At 46.5% G+C, this 22539-nt stretch overlaps 1 gene segment (V, D, J or C); it reads right to left on the reverse strand.

The window, feature by feature from the left end:
- Positions 1-22339, reverse strand: part of LOC311273898 (Ig kappa chain C region, B allele-like) — a 121339-nt gene extending 99000 nt beyond the window's left edge. Inside the window, exons 1-2 of the C gene segment in view lie at positions 22308-22339; positions 21215-21387 (exon numbers count right to left, since the gene is read on the reverse strand).
- Positions 22340-22539: the final 200 nt, after the last annotated feature.

The following is a 22539-nucleotide window of genomic DNA, read 5'->3' on the forward strand; positions in this document are numbered from 1 at the left end:
GAGGGCAGGTGAATCCCTCATGGTCTCAGGGCACAAGTCGTCGTCCTGAGGGCAGGTGAATCCCTCCTGTCTCAGGGCAGAAGTGTATTTTTCTGTTTTAAGGTAACGTAGTTGGACAAAAGGGAGTCCACTGTCTCCTTTGGTCTCAGGGCAGAAGTTGTTTTGTAGGATTTTCCTCATGGCTGTTTAGTCTCATCTGGTCCCAGGGCAGAGACCATTGTTTCCCACAACTTTGTCTGAGGGCAGGTGACTCTCTCCTGGTCTCAGGGCAGAAGTTGTATTTTTCTGTTTTAAGGCAACGTAGTTGGACGAAAGGGAGTCAACTGTCTCCTCTGGTCTCAGGGCAGAAGTTGTCTGAGGGCAGGTGAATCCCTCCTGGTCTCAGGGCAGAAGTTGTCTGAGGGCAGGTGAATCCCTCCTGGTCTCAGGGCACAAGTTGTCTGAGGGCAGGTGAATCTCTCTTGGTCTCAGGGCACAAGTTGTCTGAGGGCAGGTGAATCTCTCTTGGTCTCAGGGCAGAAATCGTCTGAGGGCAGGTGAATCCCTCCTGGTCTCAGGGCAGAAGTTGTATTTTTCTGTTTTAAGGCAACGTAGTTGGACAAAAGGGAGTCCACTGTCTCCTCTGGTCTCAGGGCAGAAGTTGTCTGAGGGCAGGTGAATCCCTCCTGGTCTCAGGGCACAAGTTGTCTGAGGGCAGGTGAATCTCTCTTGGTCTCAGGGCAGAAGTTGTCTGAGGGCAGGTGAATCCCTCCTGGTCTCAGGGCAGAAGTTGTATTTTTCTGTTTTAAGGTAACGTAGTTGGACAAAAGGGAGTCCACTGTCATCTTTGGTCTCAGGGCAGAAGTTGTTTTGTAGGATTTTCCTCATGGCTGTTTAGTCTCATCTGGTCCCAGGGCAGAGACCATTGTTTCCCACAACTTTGTCTGAGGGCAGGTGACTCTCTCCTGGTCTCAGGGCAGAAGTTGTATTTTTCTGTTTTAAGGCAACGTAGTTGGACGAAAGGGAGTCAACTGTCTCCTCTGGTCTCAGGGCAGAAGTTGTCTGAGGGCAGGAGTCCCTCCTGGTCTCAGGGCAGAAGTTGTATTTTTCTGTTTTAAGGTAACGTAGTTGGACAAAAGGGAGTCAACTGTCTCCTTTGGTCTCAGGGCAGAAGTTGTTTTGTAGGATTTTCCTCATGGCTGTTTAGTCTCATCTGGTCGCAGGGCAGAGACCATTGTTTCCCACAACTTTGTCTGAGGGCAGGTGAATCCCTCCTGGTCTCAGGGCAGAAGTTGTATTTTTCTGTTTTAAGGCAACGTAGTTGGACGAAAGGGAGTCAACTGTCTCCCCTGGTCTCAGGGCAGAAGTTGTCTGAGGGCAGGTGAATCCCTCCTGGTCTCAGGGCAGAAGTTGTCTGAGAGCAGGTGAATCTCTCCTGGTCTCAGGGCAGAAATCGTCTGAGGGCAGGTGAATCCCTCCTGGTCTCAGGGCACAAGTTGTCTGAGGGCAGGTGAATCTCTCTTGGTCTCAGGGCAGAAATCGTCTGAGGGCAGGTGAATCCCTCCTGGTCTCAGGGCAGAAGTTGTATTTTTCTGTTTTAAGGTAACGTAGTTGGACAAAAGGGAGTCCACTGTCTCCTTTGGTCTCAGGGCAGAAGTTGTTTTATAGGATTTTCCTCATGGCTGTTTAGTCTCATCTGGTCCCAGGGCAGAGACCATTGTTTCCCACAACTTTGTCTGAGGGCAGGTGACTCTCTCCTGGTCTCAGGGCAGAAGTTGTATTTTTCTGTTTTAAGGCAACGTAGTTGGACGAAAGGGAGTCAACTGTCTCCTCTGGTCTCAGGGCAGAAGTTGTCTGAGGGCAGGTGAATCCCTCCTGGTCTCAGGGCAGAAGTTGTCTGAGGGCAGGTGAATCCCTCCTGGTCTCAGGGCACAAGTTGTCTGAGGGCAGGTGAATCTCTCTTGGTCTCAGGGCACAAGTTGTCTGAGGGCAGGTGAATCTCTCTTGGTCTCAGGGCAGAAATCGTCTGAGGGCAGGTGAATCCCTCCTGGTCTCAGGGCAGAAGTTGTATTTTTCTGTTTTAAGGTAACGTAGTTGGACAAAAGGGAGTCAACTGTCTCCTCTGGTCTCAGGGCAGAAGTTGTCTGAGGGCAGGTGAATCCCTCCTGGTCTCAGGGCAGAAGTTGTCTGAGGGCAGGTGAATCTCTCCTGGTCTCAGGGCAGAAATCGTCTGAGGGCAGGTGAATCTCTCCTGGTCTCAGGGCAGAAGTTGTATTTTTCTGTTTTAAGGCAACGTAGTTGGACGAAAGGGAGTCAACTGTCTCCTCTGGTCTCAGGGCAGAAGTTGTCTGAGGGCAGGTGAATCCCTCCTGGTCTCAGGGCAGAAGTTGTCTGAGGGCAGGTGAATCTCTCCTGGTCTCAGGGCAGAAATCGTCTGAGGGCAGGTGAATCTCTCCTGGTCTTAGGGCAGAAGTTGTATTTTTCTGTTTTAAGGCAACGTAGTTGGACGAAAGGGAGTCAACTGTCTCCCCTGGTCTCAGGGCAGAAGTTGTCTGAGGGCAGGTGAATCTCTCCTCGTCTCAGGGCAGAAGTTGTATTTTTCTGTTTTAAGGCAACGTAGTTGGACGAAAGGGAGTCAACTGTCTCCCCTGGTCTCAGGGCAGAAGTTGTCTGAGGGCAGGTGAATCCCTCCTGGTCTCAGGGCAGAAGTTGTCTGAGAGCAGGTGAATCTCTCCTGGTCTCAGGGCAGAAATCGTCTGAGGGCAGGTGAATCCCTCTTGGTCTCAGGGCAGAAGTTGTCTGAGGGCAGGTGAATCTCTCTTGGTCTCAGGGCAGAAATCGTCTGAGGGCAGGTGAATCCCTCCTGGTCTCAGGGCACAAGTTGTCTGAGGGCAGGTGAATCCCTCCTGGTCTCAGGGCACAAGTTGTCTGAGGGCAGGTGAATCTCTCTTGGTCTCAGGGCAGAAATCGTCTGAGGGCAGGTGAATCCCTCCTGGTCTCAGGGCACAAGTTGTCTGAGGGCAGGTGAATCCCTCCTGGTCTCAGGGCACAAGTTGTCTGAGGGCAGGTGAATCTCTCTTGGTCTCAGGGCAGAAATCGTCTGAGGGCAGGTGAATCCCTCCTGGTCTCAGGGCAGAAGTTGTATTTTTCTGTTTTAAGGTAACGTAGTTGGACAAAAGGGAGTCCACTGTCTCCTTTGGTCTCAGGGCAGAAGTTGTTTTGTAGGATTTTCCTCATGGCTGTTTAGTCTCATCTGGTCCCAGGGCAGAGACCATTGTTTCCCACAACTTTGTCTGAGGGCAGGTGACTCTCTCCTGGTCTCAGGGCAGAAGTTGTATTTTTCTGTTTTAAGGCAACGTAGTTGGACGAAAGGGAGTCAACTGTCTCCTCTGGTCTCAGGGCAGAAGTTGTCTGAGGGCAGGTGAATCCCTCCTGGTCTCAGGGCAGAAGTTGTCTGAGGGCAGGTGAATCCCTCCTGGTCTCAGGGCACAAGTTGTCTGAGGGCAGGTGAATCTCTCTTGGTCTCAGGGCACAAGTTGTCTGAGGGCAGGTGAATCTCTCTTGGTCTCAGGGCAGAAATCGTCTGAGGGCAGGTGAATCCCTCCTGGTCTCAGGGCAGAAGTTGTATTTTTCTGTTTTAAGGCAACGTAGTTGGACAAAAGGGAGTCCACTGTCTCCTCTGGTCTCAGGGCAGAAGTTGTCTGAGGGCAGGTGAATCCCTCCTGGTCTCAGGGCACAAGTTGTCTGAGGGCAGGTGAATCTCTCTTGGTCTCAGGGCAGAAGTTGTCTGAGGGCAGGTGAATCCCTCCTGGTCTCAGGGCAGAAGTTGTATTTTTCTGTTTTAAGGTAACGTAGTTGGACAAAAGGGAGTCCACTGTCATCTTTGGTCTCAGGGCAGAAGTTGTTTTGTAGGATTTTCCTCATGGCTGTTTAGTCTCATCTGGTCCCAGGGCAGAGACCATTGTTTCCCACAACTTTGTCTGAGGGCAGGTGACTCTCTCCTGGTCTCAGGGCAGAAGTTGTATTTTTCTGTTTTAAGGCAACGTAGTTGGACGAAAGGGAGTCAACTGTCTCCTCTGGTCTCAGGGCAGAAGTTGTCTGAGGGCAGGAGTCCCTCCTGGTCTCAGGGCAGAAGTTGTATTTTTCTGTTTTAAGGTAACGTAGTTGGACAAAAGGGAGTCAACTGTCTCCTTTGGTCTCAGGGCAGAAGTTGTTTTGTAGGATTTTCCTCATGGCTGTTTAGTCTCATCTGGTCGCAGGGCAGAGACCATTGTTTCCCACAACTTTGTCTGAGGGCAGGTGAATCCCTCCTGGTCTCAGGGCAGAAGTTGTATTTTTCTGTTTTAAGGCAACGTAGTTGGACGAAAGGGAGTCAACTGTCTCCCCTGGTCTCAGGGCAGAAGTTGTCTGAGGGCAGGTGAATCCCTCCTGGTCTCAGGGCAGAAGTTGTCTGAGAGCAGGTGAATCTCTCCTGGTCTCAGGGCAGAAATCGTCTGAGGGCAGGTGAATCCCTCCTGGTCTCAGGGCACAAGTTGTCTGAGGGCAGGTGAATCTCTCTTGGTCTCAGGGCAGAAATCGTCTGAGGGCAGGTGAATCCCTCCTGGTCTCAGGGCAGAAGTTGTATTTTTCTGTTTTAAGGTAACGTAGTTGGACAAAAGGGAGTCCACTGTCTCCTTTGGTCTCAGGGCAGAAGTTGTTTTATAGGATTTTCCTCATGGCTGTTTAGTCTCATCTGGTCCCAGGGCAGAGACCATTGTTTCCCACAACTTTGTCTGAGGGCAGGTGACTCTCTCCTGGTCTCAGGGCAGAAGTTGTATTTTTCTGTTTTAAGGCAACGTAGTTGGACGAAAGGGAGTCAACTGTCTCCTCTGGTCTCAGGGCAGAAGTTGTCTGAGGGCAGGTGAATCCCTCCTGGTCTCAGGGCAGAAGTTGTCTGAGGGCAGGTGAATCCCTCCTGGTCTCAGGGCACAAGTTGTCTGAGGGCAGGTGAATCTCTCTTGGTCTCAGGGCACAAGTTGTCTGAGGGCAGGTGAATCTCTCTTGGTCTCAGGGCAGAAATCGTCTGAGGGCAGGTGAATCCCTCCTGGTCTCAGGGCAGAAGTTGTATTTTTCTGTTTTAAGGTAACGTAGTTGGACAAAAGGGAGTCAACTGTCTCCTCTGGTCTCAGGGCAGAAGTTGTCTGAGGGCAGGTGAATCCCTCCTGGTCTCAGGGCAGAAGTTGTCTGAGGGCAGGTGAATCTCTCCTGGTCTCAGGGCAGAAATCGTCTGAGGGCAGGTGAATCTCTCCTGGTCTCAGGGCAGAAGTTGTATTTTTCTGTTTTAAGGCAACGTAGTTGGACGAAAGGGAGTCAACTGTCTCCCCTGGTCTCAGGGCAGAAGTTGTCTGAGGGCAGGTGAATCTCTCCTGGTCTCAGGGCAGAAGTTGTATTTTTCTGTTTTAAGGCAACGTAGTTGGACGAAAGGGAGTCAACTGTCTCCCCTGGTCTCAGGGCAGAAGTTGTCTGAGGGCAGGTGAATCCCTCCTGGTCTCAGGGCAGAAGTTGTCTGAGAGCAGGTGAATCTCTCCTGGTCTCAGGGCAGAAATCGTCTGAGGGCAGGTGAATCCCTCTTGGTCTCAGGGCACAAGTTGTCTGAGGGCAGGTGAATCTCTCTTGGTCTCAGGGCAGAAATCGTCTGAGGGCAGGTGAATCCCTCCTGGTCTCAGGGCACAAGTTGTCTGAGGGCAGGTGAATCCCTCCTGGTCTCAGGGCACAAGTTGTCTGAGGGCAGGTGAATCTCTCTTGGTCTCAGGGCAGAAATCGTCTGAGGGCAGGTGAATCCCTCCTGGTCTCAGGGCACAAGTTGTCTGAGGGCAGGTGAATCCCTCCTGGTCTCAGGGCACAAGTTGTCTGAGGGCAGGTGAATCTCTCTTGGTCTCAGGGCAGAAATCGTCTGAGGGCAGGTGAATCCCTCCTGGTCTCAGGGCAGAAGTTGTATTTTTCTGTTTTAAGGTAACGTAGTTGGACAAAAGGGAGTCCACTGTCTCCTTTGGTCTCAGGGCAGAAGTTGTTTTGTAGGATTTTCCTCATGGCTGTTTAGTCTCATCTGGTCCCAGGGCAGAGACCATTGTTTCCCACAACTTTGTCTGAGGGCAGGTGACTCTCTCCTGGTCTCAGGGCAGAAGTTGTATTTTTCTGTTTTAAGGCAACGTAGTTGGACGAAAGGGAGTCAACTGTCTCCTCTGGTCTCAGGGCAGAAGTTGTCTGAGGGCAGGTGAATCCCTCCTGGTCTCAGGGCAGAAGTTGTCTGAGGGCAGGTGAATCCCTCCTGGTCTCAGGGCACAAGTTGTCTGAGGGCAGGTGAATCTCTCTTGGTCTCAGGGCAGAAATCGTCTGAGGGCAGGTGAATCCCTCCTGGTCTCAGGGCAGAAGTTGTATTTTTCTGTTTTAAGGTAACGTAGTTGGACAAAAGGGAGTCCACTGTCTCCTTTGGTCTCAGGGCAGAAGTTGTTTTGTAGGATTTTCCTCATGGCTGTTTAGTCTCATCTGGTCCCAGGGCAGAGACCATTGTTTCCCACAACTTTGTCTGAGGGCAGGTGACTCTCTCCTGGTCTCAGGGCAGAAGTTGTATTTTTCTGTTTTAAGGCAACGTAGTTGGACGAAAGGGAGTCAACTGTCTCCTCTGGTCTCAGGGCAGAAGTTGTCTGAGGGCAGGTGAATCCCTCCTGGTTTCAGGGCAGAAGTTGTCTGAGGGCAGGTGAATCCCTCCTGGTCTCAGGGCACAAGCTGTCTGAGGGCAGGTGAATCTCTCTTGGTCTCAGGGCAGAAGTTGTCTGAGGGCAGGTGAATCTCTCTTGGTCTCAGGGCACAAGTTGTCTGAGGGCAGGTGAATCTCTCTTGGTCTCAGGGCAGAAATCGTCTGAGGGCAGGTGAATCCCTCCTGGTCTCAGGGCAGAAGTTGTATTTTTCTGTTTTAAGGTAACGTAGTTGGACAAAAGGGAGTCAACTGTCTCCTCTGGTCTCAGGGCAGAAGTTGTCTGAGGGCAGGTGAATCCCTCCTGGTCTCAGGGCAGAAGTTGTCTGAGGGCAAGTGAATCTCTCCTGGTCTCAGGGCAGAAATCGTCTGAGGGCAGGTGAATCCCTCCTGGTCTCAGGGCAGAAGTTGTCTGAGAGCAGGTGAATCTCTCCTGGTCTCAGGGCAGAAATCGTCTGAGGGCAGGTGAATCCCTCTTGGTCTCAGGGCACAAGTTGCCTGAGGGCAGGTGAATCTCTCTTGGTCTCAGGGCAGAAGTTGTCTGAGGGCAGGTGAATCTCTCTTGGTCTCAGGGCAGAAATCGTCTGAGGGCAGGTGAATCCCTCCTGGTCTCAGGGCAGAAGTTGTATTTTTCTGTTTTAAGGCAACGTAGTTGGACAAAAGGGAGTCCACTGTCTCCTCTGGTCTCAGGGCAGAAGTTGTCTGAGGGCAGGTGAATCCCTCCTGGTCTCAGGGCACAAGTTGTCTGAGGGCAGGTGAATCTCTCTTGGTCTCAGGGCAGAAGTTGTCTGAGGGCAGGTGAATCCCTCCTGGTCTCAGGGCAGAAGTTGTATTTTTCTGTTTTAAGGTAACGTAGTTGGACAAAAGGGAGTCCACTGTCATCTTTGGTCTCAGGGCAGAAGTTGTTTTGTAGGATTTTCCTCATGGCTGTTTAGTCTCATCTGGTCCCAGGGCAGAGACCATTGTTTCCCACAACTTTGTCTGAGGGCAGGTGACTCTCTCCTGGTCTCAGGGCAGAAGTTGTATTTTTCTGTTTTAAGGCAACGTAGTTGGACGAAAGGGAGTCAACTGTCTCCTCTGGTCTCAGGGCAGAAGTTGTCTGAGGGCAGGTGAATCCCTCCTGGTCTCAGGGCAGAAGTTGTATTTTTCTGTTTTAAGGTAACGTAGTTGGACAAAAGGGAGTCAACTGTCTCCTTTGGTCTCAGGGCAGAAGTTGTTTTGTAGGATTTTCCTCATGGCTGTTTAGTCTCATCTGGTCGCAGGGCAGAGACCATTGTTTCCCACAACTTTGTCTGAGGGCAGGTGAATCCCTCCTGGTCTCAGGGCAGAAGTTGTATTTTTCTGTTTTAAGGCAACGTAGTTGGACGAAAGGGAGTCAACTGTCTCCCCTGGTCTCAGGGCAGAAGTTGTCTGAGGGCAGGTGAATCTCTCCTGGTCTCAGGGCAGAAATCGTCTGAGGGCAGGTGAATCCCTCCTGGTCTCAGGGCACAAGTTGTCTGAGGGCAGGTGAATCTCTCTTGGTCTCAGGGCAGAAATCGTCTGAGGGCAGGTGAATCCCTCCTGGTCTCAGGGCAGAAGTTGTATTTTTCTGTTTTAAGGTAACGTAGTTGGACAAAAGGGAGTCCACTGTCTCCTTTGGTCTCAGGGCAGAAGTTGTTTTGTAGGATTTTCCTCATGGCTGTTTAGTCTCATCTGGTCCCAGGGCAGAGACCATTGTTTCCCACAACTTTGTCTGAGGGCAGGTGACTCTCTCCTGGTCTCAGGGCAGAAGTTGTATTTTTCTGTTTTAAGGCAACGTAGTTGGACGAAAGGGAGTCAACTGTCTCCTCTGGTCTCAGGGCAGAAGTTGTCTGAGGGCAGGTGAATCCCTCCTGGTCTCAGGGCAGAAGTTGTCTGAGGGCAGGTGAATCCCTCCTGGTCTCAGGGCACAAGTTGTCTGAGGGCAGGTGAATCTCTCTTGGTCTCAGGGCACAAGTTGTCTGAGGGCAGGTGAATCTCTCTTGGTCTCAGGGCAGAAATCGTCTGAGGGCAGGTGAATCCCTCCTGGTCTCAGGGCAGAAGTTGTATTTTTCTGTTTTAAGGTAACGTAGTTGGACAAAAGGGAGTCAACTGTCTCCTCTGGTCTCAGGGCAGAAGTTGTCTGAGGGCAGGTGAATCCCTCCTGGTCTCAGGGCAGAAGTTGTCTGAGGGCAGGTGAATCTCTCCTGGTCTCAGGGCAGAAATCGTCTGAGGGCAGGTGAATCTCTCCTGGTCTTAGGGCAGAAGTTGTATTTTTCTGTTTTAAGGCAACGTAGTTGGACGAAAGGGAGTCAACTGTCTCCCCTGGTCTCAGGGCAGAAGTTGTCTGAGGGCAGGTGAATCTCTCCTCGTCTCAGGGCAGAAGTTGTATTTTTCTGTTTTAAGGCAACGTAGTTGGACGAAAGGGAGTCAACTGTCTCCCCTGGTCTCAGGGCAGAAGTTGTCTGAGGGCAGGTGAATCCCTCCTGGTCTCAGGGCAGAAGTTGTCTGAGAGCAGGTGAATCTCTCCTGGTCTCAGGGCAGAAATCGTCTGAGGGCAGGTGAATCCCTCTTGGTCTCAGGGCAGAAGTTGTCTGAGGGCAGGTGAATCTCTCTTGGTCTCAGGGCAGAAATCGTCTGAGGGCAGGTGAATCCCTCCTGGTCTCAGGGCACAAGTTGTCTGAGGGCAGGTGAATCCCTCCTGGTCTCAGGGCACAAGTTGTCTGAGGGCAGGTGAATCTCTCTTGGTCTCAGGGCAGAAATCGTCTGAGGGCAGGTGAATCCCTCCTGGTCTCAGGGCACAAGTTGTCTGAGGGCAGGTGAATCCCTCCTGGTCTCAGGGCACAAGTTGTCTGAGGGCAGGTGAATCTCTCTTGGTCTCAGGGCAGAAATCGTCTGAGGGCAGGTGAATCCCTCCTGGTCTCAGGGCAGAAGTTGTATTTTTCTGTTTTAAGGTAACGTAGTTGGACAAAAGGGAGTCCACTGTCTCCTTTGGTCTCAGGGCAGAAGTTGTTTTGTAGGATTTTCCTCATGGCTGTTTAGTCTCATCTGGTCCCAGGGCAGAGACCATTGTTTCCCACAACTTTGTCTGAGGGCAGGTGAATCCCTCCTGGTCTCAGGGCAGAAGTTGTCTGAGGGCAGGTGAATCCCTCCTGGTCTCAGGGCACAAGTTGTCTGAGGGCAGGTGAATCTCTCTTGGTCTCAGGGCAGAAGTTGTCTGAGGGCAGGTGAATCTCTCTTGGTCTCAGGGCACAAGTTGTCTGAGGGCAGGTGAATCTCTCTTGGTCTCAGGGCAGAAATCGTCTGAGGGCAGGTGAATCCCTCCTGGTCTCAGGGCAGAAGTTGTATTTTTCTGTTTTAAGGTAACGTAGTTGGACAAAAGGGAGTCAACTGTCTCCTCTGGTCTCAGGGCAGAAGTTGTCTGAGGGCAGGTGAATCCCTCCTGGTCTCAGGGCAGAAGTTGTCTGAGGGCAGGTGAATCTCTCCTGGTCTCAGGGCAGAAATCGTCTGAGGGCAGGTGAATCTCTCCTGGTCTCAGGGCAGAAGTTGTATTTTTCTGTTTTAAGGCAACGTAGTTGGACAAAAGGGAGTCCACTGTCTCCTCTGGTCTCAGGGCACAAGTTGTCTGAGGGCAGGTGAATCCCTCCTGGTCTCAGGGCAGAAATCGTCTGAGGGCAGGTGAATCCCTCCTGGTCTCAGGGCAGAAGTTGTATTTTTCTGTTTTAAGGCAACGTAGTTGGACAAAAGGGAGTCCACTGTCTCCTCTGGTCTCAGGGCAGAAGTTGTCTGAGGGCAGGTGAATCCCTCCTGGTCTCAGGGCAGAAGTTGTTTTGTAGGATTTTCCTCATGGCTGTTTAGTCTCATCTGGTCTCAGGGCAGAGACCATTGTTTCCCACAATGAGGGCAGGTGAATCCCTCCTGGTCTCAGGGCAGAAGTGATGGGGCTGATAAGTTAAAAGCCATGTTCCCGACAGTTGTGGGCAAAAAGAATCGTACTTTGCTGATGGACTTGTGTGCGCCATTAAAGCAGTCCGAGCACAAGTTGGTGGAGCTTATTTGTGTGCGGGGTTTAAAAGTGCAGAGCTCCGCGACCACATGCTGAATGCCGTCCATACTAAAGACTTGACGCTGGCCGGAGCCTATGAGTGCTTGTAAAGAACTACAGGGGAGGGGAGAAGTGGTTGGATGGTGTAATAGCTGATGTTTTGGGTCCGGTAACATATTTTTGTGTCGGTAAATGGAACATGTGTAAAAAGAAATGTAAATCAGATGCTGGATGCAAAGAGAAAGAATGTGACTCCAGAACAAACTGTGACTAACATTGAAGGAGTCTGGGATTACCCCATTGATCCTGGAGACACTGAGACTGTCACTGTGGTCTGTGAGCAGATCCCTGAGGATCACCACAGCTCAGTGGAGACTGACCGAGCTCGGAATGATTCCTCAAGCTCATGATTCATGGAGCGCCCTAAAAGAAATGTGCATCCTCCTCAACGTTTAGACTTATAATGGACTTGGAGAAAGGGACTCAAAGTCTCATACTATGGACACGGATCCTACTTCACACAAGGTGGTTAAGTTAGAGACCTTGCAAGTATCTGAGGTTTGCGTTGATGTTTTTACCTTGTACGGTGAACTTTGTTCAAAAGAAGGGAACTTTAAAAGAAAAAAAATGTGTTAAGTCTAAGCTACAGGGGAGGAGCTGTGGTGTTTAAAAGAAACAAAGCCAGATAAAAAGTATAACAGTGAGAAGAAGGTACTTTTGTACTGTGTTGCCACTGATGTTCACAGGGTGCTGTGTTGTAACCTGTTCATGCCTATAGGGGGCGCTTGTGCTGATGGCGGTGTTCTTCCCAGCAGTCGGGCAATGAAGAAGCTAACGTTCGCTAGCCTGGATTCTCTGTCGTTTTTCACCCGAGGTAGCTTTTCCACACAGTCTGTCGACACAACACACATGTATCAGTCTCTATGTGAAGCTAAGCTACCGTAAATCTCAATTAAGACAACCTGCATCTTGCACTTTCAATTTCCTGACTAAGGACAGGGCTCAGGCTTTCTCTTGTTTTATTTTAAAGAATGATGATATTTTTTTGATGCATCTTGACCTGGAGATACAAATGAAATTCAGTGTTTTTCTCACTATAACCTGTGATAGTTGTGGCTCACTGCCACAAGATTCACACAGCTCTATGTTTCCATCATGGAAAAGGATGCTATGTATGCTATCACAAGTCACAACTAGTGAGAAAGAAGTCTAAATAACAAGATTCAGGGAAAAAGTGTATGCATTCAAAATCAGTCAATAATGGTGTCAGTTCATAGTGAGGTCAGTGTTGATGAAGTGTGCCAGCAGGGGGTGATATAGACCTGTTAATGAGGACAAAGTCATGTGAGATCATAAAGATGTGAAATGCAGGATGTTTAAAATGAGGAGAAGAAATGTAAAACAGCTCAAAGCCTAAATTTTCTAGATGGACTTTAAACTGTCCAATGATCCTCAAGATGATGAGCTGTCACTCCAGCTCACCTCCTCTTTCTCTGTTTCACATGAACAGGTGTGTGTTTGCCTTCTTAAATATATTTTGCATGATTTTAATGCATCACTGCTCCTCAGAGTTTAAGTTCTTATGTCACAGAGAGTCTGAACTGTTTTCATGCACTCACACTGAAAACTGCATCAGGATGATGTCGCCAATAACTCTGATTGTCATGTTGGGTTTTCTGAGTCAGGGTGAGAGATTTTGAAAACGTTTGGTGCAAATTCAGTTTGTTCCTTCCTCTTTATTTTTGTTTAATTTCTTAAATTTTTATTCACAAGATTTCTAATTTCTAATTTCAGAGTCTTCTGCAAACGATTTTCTGACTCAGGCTGACAAATCCAAGTCTGTTAGTCTTGGAGGGACTGTGACCATCAGCGCCACAGGGAGTTCAGATATTGGTGCTGATCTCAGTTGGTACCTTCAGAAACCTGGACAGGCGACCAAACTTCTGATATACTCGGCATTAGCTCTAAACTCTGGAACTCCGTCTCGATTCAGTGGCAGCTATTCTGGTTCTGACTACACTCTGACCATCAGTGGTGTTCAGGCTGAAGATCTAGGAGATTACTACTGTCTGGGCGACCATGGCAGTGGAAGGTTCACACAGTGATTCAGAGCCGTACAAAAACCTCCTTCAGTTTGACTGAAGTGAAAACGGCCTGCTGCAGGTGCAGAGGGTTGGTGAAGAGACTGTGATGAGGTGAACTGGTCCAGTGAACACAAGAGTCATCAAGCAGAACCACAATGAATCTAAATAAAGCTGAAACAGACTCAGAGACACTCTTCCATATACAGTTTTAAACTCTGAGCTCCTGTCAGTTCATTCAGTTTCTTCATGAATAAGCTGTGAAAGTTAAATTCTTGTTGGACTAAAATAATTTCTGACAGCGACACAAAACAGTCTGAAATAACAACAGTCCATGTAGGAACACATTTAGTGTTTTACATTTAATGCACTTTTTATTATTTGCAACAATATCAGTTATCATACTGAGATGATCAAGAAGGTATTTTTTATGATGAATATATAATAAAAGAAATACAAAGACACTGACTCTTCATTATTCACTGTTTTATTAAATGATAGTTCATAGATGAAGTTTCTCTTGGAGTGAAACTGATCATGTTCAGTTTGAAAGTAAAGAAGATGAAGAAGAATATGCAGAAGATCAGTATTAGACAGCAACATGCAGACTGAAACACTGAGCAGAGAGCTGTGAAACCTGCAGAAACATGTGAACAGAGGAGATCTGTAGCTTCATCAAGATCTCTATCAAAGCAGCAGCATCATCTCCAGACAGGAAGTGTTGCTGAAGCTCTACTCTGAGCAGCGCTCAGGCTCCAGGCTTTGAGTGACAGGGCTCTGTCCATTCAGACTGGCCTCACAGCTCACTGAGCCCGCCTTCCTCCACTGGTCTGCAGAGAGGCTCAGGGTGCTGCTCCAGCCGTAGTGGCCGTCACTCCCCAGGACCTCCGAGCTGTGTGACACCCCTGAGGAGCTGCTGCTGCCCCCCACCTTCCAGCCCAGCCTCCAGGTGGAGGGGAAGCCCCCGCTGGACAGACACACCAGTGTGGCACTGCCCTGCTGCAGCTCCTTACTGGAGGGGGGGAGGACGGTCAGGGTGGGCCGCACCACACCCACTGGAGGAGAGAGAGGGGGGAGGAGAGGGGGAGAGAAGACAAAGTCATGAGAGTGAAGGCTTGGTAATAAAGACACATGACAAACTGCTCATTTCTTATATTTGATCAGCTCAAACAGAATAAGTTGTGCTGCTGTTGCTCTCATAAATCACTCAGTATCAGACCATCAGACACATGATTCAAGTGGAAATGCAACTAAAAAGGTTCACTGATGATGATTATCGACGACATCTTCATGTGTGTTTCATAATGTGTGACAGTGAATAACTCATCCCTGTGATGATTTTCTTCTGTTGAAGCCGACAGAGCTGAAACACTCATGTGAACACAGTTCAAACCTTTGTCATCTGTCTCTTTCACTTCCTTTTAACCACATGTAGAATGAATGAAGCGTGAACACAAAGATAAGCTGCATTTACCGATAAAATCTTATTTGTTTTAAACAGGAATCAGATTTTAAATCTAAAAACTTTTTAAATGTTAAACATGAATAAATTAAAATAAACTATTGATGCTGTGTTTTAAGCATTTTTAATTTTTCTTCAGGAAACTTTCATTTTGATTATTTTTAAGCAGAAACCAATTCAAAGTAATGATAAAGAAGAATATCAAAAAATAGCTGAGCAGTTTTATGTTCCTTAAAATTATACTGAACACTGAATACATTTTGATTTCAGCAAACTTTTGTCTCAGACTGAGAGATCAGCCTCACTTCAGATAAAATAAACATTTTCAATAACATACAAACATTAAACTTGATCAGAATCTTGTTCAATATTTGATAAAAGTTATATTTGCTACATGTTGTATAAAATAAAAATCTCTGGTACTTACAGTCAACGATGAGTTTGGTTCCTCCACCAAAAGTCAACCACAGTGATACAAACTCATTAAGTGGCCGTACAAAAACCTCCTGCACTGTGAACAAGCATCTATCCACTGAAAACGCTCTCTGCTTTTCATATTAACACAGAAATATTCATATTTGTTGAATCTACAAAGATTGTTCAATGTTATAGATTGAAAATATTGAATAAATAAGAATCATTTCTGTCATTTTTCTTGACTTTTCTACTCCTGACAGAGAAACGATCACAGTCTCCTTGAAACAAAGTCATTTCTTCACAGTTTATATCAGTTGATACATGGTTAAATTAACATGATGCTTTTTAAATAATCATAATTTACTTATAACTCATATTAAACAGATATTAAATATATTATTTATCTCCAGTAAACCCTGTGAGTAAATGAAAGGCAGACAAACAGACATATCACACCAACCACAGTGGACACAAACTCATCCTTAAATCCTCAACTGCACTTCTAATATAAATATTTTCCTCTGTTCCATTAAGATCATAGATGGTGTAAATCCAAGCAGTATTTCTCCTGATTTTGTGTCCCACGTTGCCTTCAGTGTGTTGAGAGCAGAGAAATGATTTCCATAGAGAGGAGGCTTTGCATGGTCAGCTGATCCTCCAGTGAACTGAGAAGGTTTATAGTCCTGAGTTCAACACTGCAGGACTCAGATCTGTCAGTCAACACAGCAGAAAGCACAACCACCATGACTCTCATCACCATCCTCATCTGGACGCTGGCCTGCTGCTGTTTTACAGGTTGGTTCACTCAGCAACATTTCAGACATGATGTGCTGCCTTTTCTCTCATTTATTTCTGCTGATAAATCAATGATTTGTTTTTGTGTGCAGGATGCAGCGGTCGGGTGACTTTGACTCAGCCTCCAGTAGTGACATTTACTCCAGGATCCACTGTCACTCTCACCTGTAAAGTTAGCCAACCTGTTTACATCTGTGGTGGTGTAAATGTATGTCTGTTCTGGTTTCAACAAAAATCTGGACAGACCACAAAGCTCCTAATCAGACATTTGAGCACACGTGCATCAGGAACACCAGCTCGGTTTAGTGGCACTGGAAGCGGCACTGACTTCACTTTGACCATCCGTGGAGTTCAGACTGAAGATGCAGCAGTTTATTACTGTAAGAGTGACCACAGCGGTGTAGGGTTCACACAGTGATGTGCCGTCGTACAAAAAACTCCCTCAGTCAGACTGCAGAGACACTGAGCTGTTACAGCAGGAACCGACTGCAGCTGCTGAAGAGGAAGAGACTCTGACACAGACCACTGAACACAGAGCTGACAGGAGCCTCACCAAGCACACAATACTTATTAATACAAATATATTAATATATTAAATATCACATTCAAAATTAACACTGTTATGATAACCAACAACCCACAATGTTTATTTTCACCTCATATTTTCAAGATCTGAAATAAGCTGAATATATGAAAAGTGAATCACATATAAATCCAAATATACAAAACCCTGTTACATAACTTATGTAACTGGTTCTTATCACAGAAAGGTAGAAGAACAAGATAATTCAGAAAAACATCACGTTTTCAGTATTAATGAGCTAGTGCTATCAACATTATGTCTGCCAATACATGTTAACCATAAGCACTAGCTAAGCTGGCTCGCTAGTCAAGCTAATCAGGTGAGCTAGAAAGCTTGTCTGTCAGTGTACATTGCATGAAGCTTTACTGTACTCGTATTAAAAAAACAAACAATGGCTATTTAGGGCAGTGTAGTCTAATTCATAAATTTGGCTTTTCCTCATGGCTGTTAAGTCTCATCTGGTCCCAGGGCTGAGGCCATTGTTTCCCACAACTTTGTCTGAGGGCAGGTGAATCCCTCCTGGTCTCAGGGCAGAAGTCCTATTTTTCTGTTCTCAGGGAAAGAGACGTCCGAAGAGACATCCGAAGCTACTTCACCATAAGTAGTAGCCTAGCTGCTAGGCTGTTGTTAGTTAGCTAACTACCCACACACACACAATGCAAGCCTCCTAGCCAAACATTAACACTCATTCTACTATGGAAAAGTGTTATTAAGGTGTTAGTGTAGTGAACGTAGGCTAGTATTGAAGCTAACTGACTGTGGGTTCTGTAATGTTTGCCGATGTTGTATCGAGCTCTGTTTCCTCATCCAGATTTGTTTCCCCTCGTCACCCTCCCGTCCAAAATGGCCCGAAGATGAGTTCCCCCTGCTGTAATGGTCAGATTTACTGATATCAACCTGAAAATCACAGGACTTATCTGTTGTGGGGAAAGACGTCAGCAGTATGAATTTGAAAGATGTGTGAGCCTCCTTCCTATTGAACAGAGGGGGAACAGTATCTGACAGTAATATTACAAGCTGTCAGGATGCGTTCTCCCTGCTGTAATGGTCAAATTTAATGATATCAGCCTGAAAATCAGGTCAGTGTCCCTACCAAAGCTGAGACCAAATGTATGCCCTTGCTTTTTAGTCTCATCTGGTCACAGGGCAGAGACCATTGTTTCCCAGAATTGTGTATGAGGGCAGGTGAGGAAGTCGTATTTTTCTGTTCTCAGGGCAACGTAGTTGGAGAAAAGGGAGTCAACTGTCTCCTCTGGTCTCAGGGCAGAAGTTGTCTGAGGGCAGGTGAATCTCTCCTGGTCTCAGGGCAGAAGTTGTCTGAGGGCAGGTAAATCCCTCCTGGTCTCAGGGCAGAAGTTGTATTTTTCTGTTTTAAGGCAACGTAGTTGGACGAAAGGGAGTCAACTGTCTCCTTTGGTCTCAGGGCAGAAGTTGTTTTGTAGGATTTTCCTCATGGCTGTTTAGTCTCATCTGGTCGCAGGGCAGAGACCATTGTTTCCCACAACTTTGTCTGAGGGCAGGTGACTCTCTCCTGGTCTCAGGGCAGAAGTTGTATTTTTCTGTTTTAAGGCAACGTAGTTGGACGAAAGGGAGTCAACTGTCTCTTCTGGTCTCAGGGCAGAAGTTGTCTGAGGGCAGGTGAATCTCTCTTGGTCTCAGGGCAGAAATCGTCTGAGGGCAGGTGAATCTCTCCTGGTCTCAGGGCAGAAATCGTCTGAGGGCAGGTGAATCTCTCCTGGTCTCAGGGCAGAAGTTGTATTTTTCTGTTTTAAGGCAACGTAGTTGGACGAAAGGGAGTCAACTGTCTCCTCTGGTCTCAGGGCAGAAGTTGTCTGAGGGCAGGTGAATCTCTCCTGGTCTCAGGGCAGAAATCGTCTGAGGGCAGGTGAATCCCTCCTGGTCTCAGGGCACAAGTTGTCTGAGGGCAGGTGAATCTCTCTTGCTCTCAGGGCACAAGTTGTCTGAGGGCAGGTGAATCCCTCCTGGTCTCAGGGCAGAAGTTGTATTTTTCTGTTTTAAGGTAACGTAGTTGGACAAAAGGGAGTCCACTGTCTCCTTTGGTCTCAGGGCAGAAGTTGTTTTGTAGGATTTTCCTCATGGCTGTTTAGTCTCATCTGGTCCCAGGGCAGAAACCATTGTTTCCCACAACTTTGTCTGAGGGCAGGTGACTCTCTCCTGGTCTCAGGGCAGAAGTTGTATTTTTCTGTTTTAAGGCAACGTAGTTGGACGAAAGGGAGTCAACTGTCTCCTCTGGTCTCAGGGCAGAAGTTGTCTGAGGGCAGGTGAATCCCTCCTTGTCTCAGGGCAGAAGTTGTCTGAGGGCAGGTGAATCCCTCCTGGTCTCAGGGCAGAAGTTGTATTTTTCTGTTTTAAGGCAACGTAGTTGGACAAAAGGGAGTCAACTGTCTCCTCTGGTCTCAGGGCAGAAGTTGTCTGAGGGCAGGTGAATCCCTCCTGGTCTCAGGGCACAAGTTGTTGAGGGCAGGTGAATCTCTCTCAGGGCAGAAGTTGTCTGAGGGCAAGTGAATCCCTCCTGGTCTCTGAATGATTCCTCAAGCTCAGGATGCATGGAGCGCCCTAAAAGAAATGTGCGTCCTCAACGTTTGGACTTATAATGGACTTAGAGAAAGGGTCTCAAAGTCTCATACTATGGACACGGATCCTATTTTACACAAGGTGGTTAAGTTAGAGACCTTGCAAGTATCTGAGGTTTGCATTGTTGTTTTTACCTTGTACGGTGAACTTTGTTCAAAAGAAGGGAACTTTAAAAGAAAAAATATTGTGTTAAGTCTAAGCTACAGGGGAGGAGCTGTGGTGTTTAAAAGAAACAAAGCAAGATAAAAAGTATAACAGTGAGAAGAAGGTACTTTTGTACTGTGTTGCCACTGATGTTCACAGGGTGCTGTGTTGTAACCTGTTCATGCCTTTAGGGGGCGCTTGTGCTGATGGCGGTGTACCCACCAGCAGTCGGGCAATGAAGAAGCTAACGTTCGCTAGCCTGGATTCTCTGTCGTTTTTCACCCGAGGTAGCTTTTCCACACAGTCTGTCGACACAACACACATGTATCAGTCTCTATGTTAAGCTAAGCTACCGTAAATCTCAATTAAGATAACCTGCATCTTGCACTATCAGTTTCCTGACTAAGTTCAGGGCTCAGGCTTTCTCTTGTTTTATTTTAAAGAATGATGATATTTTTGTGATGCATCTTGACCTGGAGATACAAATGAGTGTCAGTGTTTTTCTCACTATAACCTGTGATAGTTGTGTCTCACTGCCATAAGATTCACACAGCTCTATGTTTCCAACATTTAAAAGGATGCTATGCTATCAAAAGTCACAACTAGCTAGAAAGAAGTCTAAATAACAAGATTCAGGGAAAAAGTGAATACATTCAAAATCAGTCAATAATGGTATCAGTTCATAGTGAGGTCAGTGTTGATGAAGTGTGCCAGCAGGGGGTGATATAGACCTGTTAATGAGGACAAAGTCATGTGAGATCATAAAGATGTGAAATGCAGGATGTTTAAAATGAGGAGAAGAAATGTAAAACAGCTCAAAGTCTAAATTTTCTAGATGGACTTTAAACTGTCCAATGATCCTCAAGATGATGAGCTGTCACTCCACCTCACCTCCTCTTTTTCTGTTTCACATGAACAGGTGTGTGTTTGCCTTCTTAAATATATTTTGCATGATTTTAATGCATCACTGCTCCTCAGAGTTTAAGTTCTTATGTCACAGAGAGTCTGAACTGTTTTCATGCACTCACACTGAAAACTGCATCAGGATGATGTCGCCAATAACTCTGATTGTCATGTTGGGTTTTCTGAGTCAGGGTGAGAGATTTTGAAAACGTTTGGTGCAAATTCAGTTTGTTCCTTCCACTTAATTTTTGTTGAACTTGTTAAATGTTTATTCACAAGATTTGTCATTTCTCATTTCAGAGTCTTCTGCAAACAATTTTCTGACTCAGGCTGACAAATCCAAGTCTGTTAGTCTTGGAGGGACTGTGACCATCAGCGCCACAGGGAGTTCAAACATTGATGATGATCTCAGTTGGTACCTTCAGAAACCTGGACAGGCTCCCAAACTTCTGATATACACTTCATCAACTCTAAACTCTGGAACTCCGTCTCGATTCAGTGGCAGCTATTCTGGTTCTGACTACACTCTGACCATCAGTGGGGTTCAGGCTGAAGATGTAGGAGATTACTACTGTCTGGGTGCCCATGGTGGTGGAGTGTTCACACAGTGATTCAGAGCCGTACAAAAACCTCCTCCAGTTTGACTGAAGTGAAAACGGCCTGCTGCAGGTGCAGAGGGTTGGTGAAGAGACTGTGATGAGGAGAACTGGTCCAGTGAACACAAGAGTCATCAAGCAGAACCACAATGAATCTAAATAAAGCTGAAACAGACTCACAGACACTCTTCCATATACAGTTTTAAACTTCAGTGTCTCTGCACAATGTTGATGCCAAAATGCAATATCAGCCAAGCTTCATATGAAAACAAAGAATATATACAACATATAAATGACCTCAAAATGTCTTGTTTTATCACATTATTGTGCAATATTTAATAGAGTATGTCATGTTGTATCTACATGATGAATCCAAAGTGTTTCATTCTCCACAGAGAGGAGTATCAGCTGAAGTTATGAAACCATTTTATTTCTTATGACTCTTCACAAGATAAAAGACCAAACACTTGATAAAGTTATTGATCACTTCAAGCTTTATTAGCAAAAACATCAGTCATCATCATGACAGTTATTAAGCACACTCACATCTAGCTGCTGAGCTACACACATCACTCTCTAAGCTGTTGCTGTGCAACACTTTACAGCAGTGTTGTTCTCTGTCACACAAAGCTCTAGTTTCCTCTACAAACATTCAAACTCAGATAGATCAGAGCAGCAGGTGTGTTCCTCCTGCTCCCCCCACACACAGCTCCTATCCTGGGCTTCAGACAGCCCCTCTAGGCCTGACACTGGCTCCTGCGGATAGACTCGGTCTGGCTGTGGTCACGATGGAGGACCTTGCAGTTGTACAGCTCTCCTGCCATCCAGCGCTCCTGGCTCAGGCTCAGGGTGCTGCTGCTGCTGTAGCGTCCGCTGCTCTCCACCTCTGAGCTGCTCAGGACCCCCTCTGTCACCTCAGTACCGTCCACCTCCCAGCGCACCACGGCTCCCTGAGGAGAGTAGCCGGTCAGCAGGCAGGCCAGCGTGGCCGAGCCCCCGGAGAGCTGCTCAGAGGAGGGGGGAAGCAGAGAGACGGAGGGCCTGACCATGGGGCCAGCTGGAGGGGAGAGCAGAGACACACAAGGAGCAGATTAACTTCCACTGCAGGACAGACAGCTGGACATGAGACACTGATGATACATGACAGAGGTTAACAGTACTGTGGATGAGCTGTGTGCATGATACTGTGATCAGACAGAGGAGAGCAGGTGACACATGGAGGAAATGAGGGTTTAACAAATAAAACTAAATGATAAAAGTTGATGTTATTTTGACTTTAAAAACAATTCATCTTCTACTGTGACACTCAGCATGAATCAGTAAGAATCAGACAATAAAATGCAACATGACTTTTGTGTAAATCTAATTCAACATTTTACTGAAATCTTCATATCTGCTTTATATTGTTTGACAATAAATAATTCATCCCTTCAGTGATTTTCTTGTTTAAAAATGTAACATCTGTACACAGTTAAAGACTTTGTCATCTGTCTGTTTCACTTCCTTTTCACCACTTTAAACTAACGAGCTGTGAACACAAACTACATCTTTACTGGATGTTCATGAAAACACACTTATGTATATATAAACTCTACGGCATCAACGTTAGATTTTATACCAAACAACTGCTGACTTTAACAAATTAAGATGAAAGAACATGTTTTTTTCTGAGTGTTAGATAACTGCTGAGAGAAATGTTAAAACCAAAGTTTGTTAAAAAACAAATATTTATCGCAAAAATAAGAAAAGAAAAGTCGAGGTCTTTGTCAAATATTATACCACATTATCTATAATACTGAAACAATATTAATCTCAGCACAAAGGTTTCCAAACTGTTATCAGACCAGCTCAATTATTATCAAAAATATCCACAACATGTAAATTATACAGAATACATTCTTGTGTTATCACATTCTGACACAAAACTTTGTCTAATATTTTTAACGTTGCAGAAATAATCAAATCTGTGATACTTACAGTGAATGATGAGTTTGGTTCCTCCACCAAAAGTGTACCACAGTGACACAAACTCATTAAGTGGCCGTACAAAAACCTCCTGCACTGTGAACAAGCATCTATCCACTGAAAACACTCTCTGCTTTTCATATTAACACAGAAATATTCATATTTGTTGAATCTACAAAGATTGTTCAATGTTATGGATTGAAAATATTGAATAAATAAGAATCATTTCTTTCACTTTTCTTGA

This window comes from Pagrus pagrus (assembly GCF_965226575.1).
Source record: "Pagrus pagrus genome assembly, chromosome: 18".
Taxonomy (NCBI): Eukaryota; Metazoa; Chordata; class Actinopteri; order Spariformes; family Sparidae; genus Pagrus; species Pagrus pagrus.